The 9922-nt window shown below is 38.2% G+C and overlaps 1 long non-coding RNA gene across 1 annotated transcript in view; it reads right to left on the bottom strand.

Annotated features, from left to right (window-relative positions):
* Positions 1-847: 847 nt before the first annotated feature.
* The window catches only part of LOC139016789 (uncharacterized), a 72263-nt gene continuing 63188 nt past the window's right edge, over positions 848-9922 (bottom strand). The window contains exon 6 of the long non-coding RNA XR_011472727.1: positions 848-1186. This is a non-coding gene — a long non-coding RNA (uncharacterized lncRNA). The remainder of the gene's footprint in view (positions 1187-9922) is intronic.

The raw sequence follows: 9922 nt of genomic DNA, 5'->3' as shown, positions 1-9922 counted from the left end.
GACAGCTTCAAACGTACCAACATCAGAATTATAGGGTTGCCAGAAGATGAGAGAGAGCAAGATATTGAAAACCTATTTGAAGAAATAATGACAGAAAACTTCCCCTACCTGGTGAAAGAAATAGACTTACAAGTCCAGGAAGAGCAGAGAACCCCAAACAAAAGGAATCCAAAGAGGACCACACCAAGACACATCATAATTAAAATGCCAAGAGCAAAAGACAAAGAGAGAATCTTAAAAGCAGCAAGAGAAAGACAGTCAGTTACCTGCAAGGGAATACCCATACGACTGTCAGCTGATTTCTCAACAGAAACTTTGCAGGCCAGAAGGGAGTGGCAAGAAATATTCAAAGTGATGAATACCAAGAACTTACAACCAAGATTACTTTATCCAGCAAAGCTATCATTCAGAATTGAAGGTCACATAAAGAGCTTCACAGATAAGGAAAAGCTAAAGGAGTTCATCACCACCAAACCAGTATTATATGAAATGCTGAAAGGTATCCTTTAAGAAGAGGAAGAAGAAGAAAAAGGTAAAAATACAAATTATGAACAACAAATACATATCTATCAACAAGTGAATCTAAGAATCAAGTGAATAAATAATCTGATGAACAGAATGAACTGGTGATTATAATAGAATCAGAGACATAGGAAGGGAATGGAGTGACTATTCTTGGGGGGGTAAGGGGTGTGGGAGATGCGGGAAGAGACTGGACAAAAATCGTGCACCTATGAATGAGGACAGTGGGTGGGGAGTGAGGGGGGAGGGTGGGGTGGGAAATGGGAGGAGGGGAGTTATGGGGGGAAAAAAGAGGAACAAATGTAATAATCTGAACAATAAATATTTAATTAAAAAAAATAAAATAAAATAATAAATGAGGTGTCTCTTAGAGGAAAGGGTCAAAAGGTCACCAATGTGATGCCAAATTCCTGTAGCACTGTACAATGGAGAGATACTTCTTTGACTAGGGTTTGAAGATGTGATTAAGTGAATGCACAGCTGCTTATAACTCTCCAAAACAGGTACTGAAGAAGTCCAGCTCCATTCAGGCAGCCTTCCATAAATCAGAACATCTTCTGTGTTTCAGCTGCTCTCAGCTTTGTGACATAGTTTCAGATTTGTTTCAGTTTTTCTTTGAAGCTCCCTCTGCCCCAGTATGCTTCTTTGAAGGGCCCTCCTTGAGCTTTAAAAAAGATAAAATAATGCAGGAAAGTCAATTATGTTCAAAAGAATAGGATGGAAAAATAATAGGAACTGAGAAGTGGGATGACTTGCTTAAAATAGGTCAAACACTTGAGAGTTCTTTTTTTAAAATATATTTTATTGATTTTTTACAGAGAGGGAGGGAGAGAGATAGAGAGTTAGAAACATCGATGAGAGAGAAACATTGATCAGCTGCCTCCTGCACATCTCCCACTGGGGATGTGCCCGCAACCCAGGTACATGCCGCCGACCGGAATCGAACCCGGGACCCTTCAGTCCGCAGGCCGACGCTCTACCCACTGAGCCAAACCGGTTTCGGCAACACTTGAGAGTTCTTAATGTCAACTGTTCAAAATGAATTTAATAACATAGTCTTCTAGTCTTCAGACATATAGAATTCTATTATGTGGTTGCACTGCACTTGGAAAACATCTGTGAATATTCACATCACTATGCCAGGTTATGTTGATTTATTACTGATGCATAACTATAAAAGATTTCTCCCCTTAAAAGTGTGACTGACACAACTGTATTTCAAAAATATCTTCTCTACATGGCCAAGTAATTTGAAAGTATACAGAAAGATTAGTTGGCTTATTTTATGACCATGAAAATGTAAAAAAAAATAAAATAAAAATCAGAATTTAAAATGTCCAGATGTTGCATTGCACAGTTTTCACAAAATATTTCAAATGCCTGATTAAATGCAAAATAATACTGAAATCTTCCATCACTGCACCTATTGAATATTGTGAGAGAGGTCCTAGTGAACACAGAAGTTAAAAAGTCAAGAGAAAAAAAGGGAAAGATTAATTAGAAGGAAACAAAACTGTCATAACTGCTGGCAAGATAATTACTTACAGATAAAATATAAGAGACTTTATAATTCATTTTATAATAAGAAGAGAGTTCTACAAGCTTTCTGAAATAATGAAAATGTCAATATATACAAATAAATTATATTCCTAACATGAGCATAAATAATTAGAAATGTTTAGCTTACTTCAGTCTACACATTGTCCAAAGATAAAGGAATTCAGAGCTGATCCTTTGTGTTTCCACTGTTATTTGGGGCCCTGACCTCAAATCAGGTTGCCTAAAAAAATGTATCTGAAGTGAAGTCTTGGCCGACACACCTGAATACAGCGGTGAGGTAGCTATAGCCCAGGCTCCCATTCATGGACACCTAGCATGTCACAAATGCTGTTCTATGTAATGTTTAACTTAAACTACAGCCCCTTTGGTAAATGAGAAACTGAGGCTCAGAGAGCTAAATCCTGCATGCATTCATTCAACTAAGCAAGTGACAGAGGGGATGTGACCCAGGGGTGCCTGAGCCTGAGCCCATGCTCTTTCTGCAATATTTCCTTGGTGAAGGTGGTGAGAAAAGGTCAAGTTCTGGACATATTTTAAAGGTGTTACAAAAAAATAGAAATATTGATCAGATTATTCTTAGATAAGTTGGCAGGTTCTGAATTTCAGGAGAAAAATCTGAGCTGGAGATACAAATGTTAGATTTCCTAGCACAGAAGTAGGACTTAAAGTTCTGGGAATGAAGGAGACCTTCAAGGAGAAATTGGGAAGAAATGTGCTCTGAGCTCTGAACCACTTCAACTCTGGGAAATGAGGAAGAAGAGGAGAAGCCAGCATGGGAAGCTGCAAAGGGTGAAAAGTGAGGCACAAAGGAATTGAGGAAAAGTGGAAGAATGTGGATGAAGGCGAAGAGGATGATCTGCTTTGACAAATGCTATTTCTAGTCAAGTGTATTGATGGTTTAACAAAATGGAAGTCATGAGTACAGTGTCTGTGGGATAAGTCATGGCATGGTTTGCTTACACACATTTCCTCTAGCTCTTGTGATTTGTAGAGATATATTGGGTTGGTATGAAAGATGATTTCAGAATTACTTCTATCCTTAAAGCAAAAGTAGTTGAAAAATGCTGAATGAGGATGAGATGGGTCATTAAGCTCTGAAATATGCACAGGATGTTCTAATGCATTTCTGCACTTGGATTATGTCATCCATAAAAATAATTTCTCAGTTATTTTAATTGTATTTTCAAAAACTACTTGATAGCTGCATGCTCTGTGATATAGTATATAAGTTCTTGGGAGCATGCATGTCTGTTGATTATCATGTAATAAAGTTAAGATCACCATATTAAATACTAATTAAACAGTTTACTGGGGTTCTAAATTGTTTGCATGAATTCATCTAATCTTCTAAAATGAATTGTTAATATTTTTAAGTTGAAATTAAAAATAAGAAAAGTAAATTGATTTTGCTTAAAATTTAAATTACTTAAAATGTATCACAAAACTGCTTTCTTTTTAAAATCTTTAACTTGAAATTTTATCTTGCCTATATTAATTCTTATTCCATCAACCTTAATTTAGCTAAAATATTGCACATATAGATCTATTACTTTAAGAGTCTTTTTAAGGACTCAGGAATATGAGTTTTGTGGAAAGACTACTAGTAAAAAGGAATTAACATATTTTTGTTTCAATATTGTTGATAATAATATTTTTTTAAAATATATTTTATTGATTTTTTCACAGAGAGGAAGGGAGAGAGATAGAGAGTTAGAAACATCGATGAGAGAGAAACATCGACCAGCTGCCTCCTGCACATCTCCTACTGGGGATGTGCCCGCAACCCAGGTACATGCCCTTGACCAGAATCGAACTTGGGACCTTTCAGTCCGCAGGCCGACGCTCTATCCACTGAACCAAACTGGTTTCGGCGTTGATAATAATATTTAGTAAACAATATGAGTTTATTAGAAATGTGGTAAATGCTTTTTAAGTATTTTTTCATTTAATCCTCATAGAATTTTGTGAGATAGGTACTGTACTATAATTAATATGATTGTGTGCATGTATTTGGGAAATAGGTATAAAGTAAAAATGTAATCTGCCAAAGCTGCAACAAGTAAGTGGCAGATCTGTGCTTTGAGCCCAATAGTGGGTGTGTCTTGCTAAGTAAATGGAGTCCATGAGGCATTTCAGTTACGTGGGGAGTAGAATAGGGAGCACATATAGTTCTACTTTCCTGCTGAAGACAGATTGGAAGCTGTGAAAATACAACTTTGGTTTAGTGTTTGATAGGAAAATCTTAGGTCTGGACTTTAAGGCGGCGGTGATACTGTATAAGTCTGAAAGGGACTGATAAGTTTGGACAGGAAACACAATATTGACTTTTTCTTATTAATTATATGTTCCAATGTTGTTTACACACCATTTTAAAAAGATTTTTTTTGGCTTTTAGAGAGAGAGGAAGGGAGAGGGAGAGGGAAAACAACAACAACAATTGGCTGCTTCTGGCCCCCTGCCAGGAAGCTAACAGGCAATCTCTCCGTGCACAGGATGGTGCCCAACCCACTCACTGAGCACACCAGCCAGCGTTATTTATACACTATTATGTAAAGTATCTTTTTTCCCTCTAGGTTCCTAGGATTCCAGGATTTAGGATGTAAATCTCAATCTCTCTCTCTCTCTCTCTCTCTCTCTCTCTCTCCTCTCTCATAGATGATAACATATATCTTCCATAAGCACACCTGGATAAATTGACTGCTATGATTGCTTGCTGTGGAATAACTATAATTTGTTATCTTGACTAAACATTATAATCAGAATGACATTTTGTACAGTGTGAGAAGAAAAAAAAAACTAGGCTATTGATGCTAAGTTTTAAACTGTATTGCACCTGACTTTTAAGTTATAATTACAGTAGCCAAATTCTATGCAACACTTACAAACCTTACAGAAAAAAAGTGAGAGCATTCAAAATAGTATTAACTGCTTCCACAGAACACCATGAATACTATGGCAATTTGGAAAAATTATATAACTGACCAAGAGTCTGTATAAAAGGGCATAATAGAACAGAGCTACTTGCCTATGATTGGTGCCTAAAGCTGGTTCATTCCAGTTGAAACATCGTCTTTTAACAGTTGCACATATCATCTCACACATAACATTTTCTGGTTAGCACTAAAGTGGTTTTTCTTTTTTCTTTTTTTTTTTTTAATATATTTTATTGATATTTTACAGAGAGGAAGGGAGAGAGATAGAGAGTTAGAAACATCGATGAGAGAGAAACATCAATCAGCTGCCTCCTACACATCTCCTACTGGGGATGTGCCCGCAACCAAGGTACATGCCCTTGACCGGAATCGAACCTGGGACCTTTCAGTCCGTAGGCCGACGCTCTATCCACTGAGCCAAACCGGTTCCGGCTAAAGTGGTTTTTCTTGTATGCTGCCTATTTTGCTTCTTTAATTTTTACAAGATACTTTTTTGGAAAAATATATTTTGCAAAAAGTATATACAGGTTTGATTGAAATAGAGTAGATCAGCATTTATCAGAAAAAAAGCTAAATTATATAAAGCAAAATGCTGTTTAGTGATATAGTTTTCTTAATTTTATTGAGATGCCAAAGCTATGATTAGATATAATGAGTACTTTTCAACATTACTCCATTTGAGAGTAAGAATATAGTCTTGATGAAATATTTAGGTCCTAAACAGTTTCAATTGTTCATGTGCCCAGCACATAGAGATGCTTTTTTAAAAACATAATCATGATTTTGGCTTAAGATTTGAATATACAACCGTTACTCAAGAGTGTAGTGTAACAAAATAATACTGAATTAACACAGCAGTAGAGTTTTTACTTCACTGGCCAGTTTACTTCAAAATTTCAGAAACCCTGTTCTATGCTTCCCCAAATAAATAATAGTATCTCTATATGTTTCCCCACATTAATATGCAAGTAAAAAGGGGAAAGGAAGAGCTGGAGGAGAACATAATGTATATGAAACAGCCCATATGCGAGGTCATTTTTATCCCATTTTATCACCAGTGAGGTGCTAGGTGCGCGAGAGGCTACACCACTCCCCCAAAGTCACACAGGTTTCATTATCCAGGGTAAACTGCCGTCCAAACATATTAAATAAAGAATTCCAGAAATCAGCAATTCATAAGTTTTACATTGCACAGTTCTGAGAAGCATGATAGAAATTTGCACCATCCCAACTCTGTCCTGGCTGGACACAAATCATCATCCCTTTGTCCAGCATATCCACGCAGGATATGCTACCCTCTCATTTCTCACTCAGTAACCACGTGTGTTATCAGATTGTTTATGAGAGAGAGAGAGAGAGACCATATTCAGTTCTCATTTCTATTGTGCTAGATCAACTGAAATAAAAAGTTTAGGAAACATTTGATTTTAAAAGGGGGACATATTTAATACCTTCAGCAATAAAGATAAACTTTTTAAAAAGTAAAATGAATCAGAATATCTTCAATTCTAAGTCCTGAGGATTTTCTGAAATTAGTTTAAGGACTCTAAGAAAAAAAAAATTGCTTCAGATGACTGGTCTACAGTTTAAGTACTGAATAATATATGTTATATATTGGAAAATATATAATAAAAATTTATTTATCCAGAAATACCAGCAACTGAATGCTAAAGGCCATGCTCTGTCTGCCTTGAGAAATATCCTGTAGTTACTCCAGCCCTGTCCTCGGGGAATTTACAATTTAATAGGGGAAGTCAGGCACTCACTGATTCACATAAGTGCAGTGACCGTCTCAAAGGGAAAGTCCAAATTGCTAAGGGAGCAGGAGCAGTCCCGGCTTGGGAGAGCTAATTCAGTCTAGGATGCTAAAAATCAAGAGTATCGAGGTCTAAAGAATGCAATTATCAGCTAAAATGATTTGAAGGACTGGTGACGCATGGGGAGGTTAAGGAGGAGAATGTTCCAAACAAGTGGTATAATACCTTCAAGAAGTGCAAAACTGAACAATGCAGATAGAAGACTCTTCGAAGTGTATGAGCAATCTTGAAAGGTAATCCAGAACTAGATGGCTAAGTGCTTAAGGGACTCTAATTGCGATTAGTCTGACATCTTTGTGCTTTATTGACACTCCTGCAAAGGACAGAGAAGGTTTAGAAGCGGGCCTGAAAAAGACATTGGCCACCAGAGAATGGAAGTTCTTTTGCCTGCTTCTACTCTAATTTCCCAGCAGCATTTTGTTGTTCCTACTGTTCCACCTCTTAAAGGAGCACTTTTTTGTCATAAGAGGGGACAGGTGTCTGAGCTGTTACTGCTCAATACAGCAAGAATGATTGAGTATGAGGCCAATTCTTTCTGCTGCCACAGCCAGCAGCCTCTCCCCACAGAAAGTCCCCGCCCCCCACCTCCATGTCTTTCCCTGGAATGATGCAGCACAGGTAACTGTTCAGGAGAAAAATCAAACTGGTGTCTCAGGATCAGAAGGGTTAGCTGTCAAGTTCTTCATTGTGCTTCTTCCAAGTGTGTGTGTGTGTGTGTGTGTGTGTGTGTGTGTGAGAGCTAAAAGGCTGCTCTCTGCTTAATGCATGTTGTGTAGTATTCTTAAAAGAAAGAACTGATCATGTTTATGAGGAACCTAAATAGTCTCCTAAAACATTTAGGGTCCTTGGGCATAAAGAACAACTTGAATCCAGAAATTAGTGATGATCTTTGGTTTGCATGGCAGAAGCTACCCGCAATCCACCAAAGTCTTTTCTCTGATTTTTCACCCGGGCACACTGCAAAAACTACTATTCTGACCTCTATTGCAGTTGAATGAAGTGGTAAAACTAAGTTATTATCTTTTTTTTTTAGACTCTACTTGTTTATTTCCAATCTGATCTTTATTATTTTCTTCTTTCTACTCACTTTGAACATTGTTTGTTGTTGTTGTTTGGTGGTGGTGATGGTGTGTGTGTGTGTGTGTGTGTGTGTGTGTGTGTGAGTGTGTTTAGTTTCTTTCTGTGTAAGGATAGATTGTTGATTTGAGATTTTTCTTGATTCTTGAGGTAGGCCTGTATTGCTATAAATTTGCCTCTTAGGACTGCTTTCACTGTGTCCCGTAGATTTTGTGTGGCTGTGTTCTCACTTTCATTTGTTTAAGGTGTCTTTTGATTTCTTCCTCAATCTCATTGTTAACCCATTCGTTGTTAAGTAACATGTTATTTAGCCTCCATGTGTTTGTGTGGAAGTCCAAGAGGACTTGCTGATTCACATAAGTGCAATGACTATCTTATGAGCTAAAATGATTTTCAGTTTTTATTTTCTTGTAATTGATTTCTATTACCATTGCGGTCAGAGAAGATGTTGAAAATATTGAGTGTAACCTATAATTTTAAACCCTAGCTGGTTTGGCTCAGTAGATAGAGCATCTGCCTGTAGACCAAAGGGTCCAGGGTTTGATTCGGTCAAGGGCATGTACCTTGGTTGCAGGCTCCTCACTGGTCCAGGCCTTGGTTGGGGGCCATGGAAGGGTAACCAATTGATGTGTTTCTCTCACATCACTGTTTTTCTCTGTCTTTCCCTCTCTCTTCTACTCTTCCTAGAAATCAATGGGAAAATATCTTTAAGTGAAGATTAACAAAACTAAAAAAATAATAATAATCTGTAATTTTAAAATAAAAAGAAAACAAAAATGTTTGGATAATTGATCCCAGTAAAGATGATTCAACTTATTCAAGTTCACATGATTATTAAATAAAGAGTGAAAGAAGGGGGGGGCACTAAGTTATAACCTAAGTACAGTAATATGAAGAATAATAATAGTTATGATATATGCTATCTTTAGGACAGACCCTTAAATTTTTCTGTGTACACTCCTCCATGCTCTTTCCCTGTTTGTTGCCTAGAATGAAAAAGCTATGTGTTGAAGACTTTAAGACCCTCACCCTCAGCCTTCCACCACAATCACCACACATACACATCTTTTCTTACTGACCTGGAAGACCAGCCTTAGCCTGTTATATAAGAGAGAAATATATTGTTTTTTGCTTGAGTCTTTAACCTCTGTACTAATAAAAGGGTAATATGCTAATTAGACTGGGAGACCTTCCAGATGTCCTTCCAAACAAAGCCATGGTGGTGGGGCTGAGGCAAAGGTGGTTAGGGGAGGGAAGTTGGAGGTTATCAGACTGGCGGGGTGGGGGGGGCAGTTGGGGGTGAGATCAGGCCAGCAGGGGGTGCCAGTTGGGGGCGAGCAGGCCTGTGGGGGGGAGGGGCTGGTAGTTGGGAGCATGCAGGCTGGCAGGCAGAGTGGTTATGGGTGATTAGGCAGGTAGGCAGGTGAGCAGTTAGGAGCCAGCAGTCCCAGATTGTGAGAGGGGTGTCTGACTGCCGGTACATCCTCCGAGGGGTCTCAGATTGGAAAGGGTGCAGGCCGGGCTGAGGGATACCCCCTCCCTTGTGCAAGAATTTTGTGCACTGGGCCACTAGTTTGTGTATATTTATTACTGAAGCTTAGGCTACCCCAACTGATGCAGACTCTCTAAATTCTCATTCTACATTTATGAAATACAGTATAATATAGGTAAATAAAATTTTTAGCCTGTTAATATCATTCACTTATCTCTTGATCAATGAAATTCCTTTGGTGCCTCCCTCACCAGTTTGGCTCAGTGGGTAGTGTCGGCCCATGCACTGAAGGGTTCTGGGTTTGATTCCACTCAAAGGCACATACCTCGGTTGCAGTACCTGGATTTCTAGCCCTGGTTGGGACCTGTGTGGGAGGCAACTTAATCAATGTGTCTCTCTCACATAGATGTTTTTCTCTCTCTGTCTCTTCTTCTCCCACTGTCTCTAACAATCAATGGAAAAATATCCTGGGGCCATGATTAACAACCCCCCCAAAACAAACAAACAAACAAACAAACAAA

Source organism: Myotis yumanensis, unplaced genomic scaffold (genome assembly GCF_028538775.1).
Source record: "Myotis yumanensis isolate MYYU_CA2020_CCGP unplaced genomic scaffold, mMyoYum1.0.hap1 SCAF_9, whole genome shotgun sequence".
NCBI classification, from domain to species: Eukaryota; Metazoa; Chordata; class Mammalia; order Chiroptera; family Vespertilionidae; genus Myotis; species Myotis yumanensis.
Note: the sequence above shows the minus strand (reverse complement) of the source record. Positions and strands in the feature narration are given on the sequence as shown.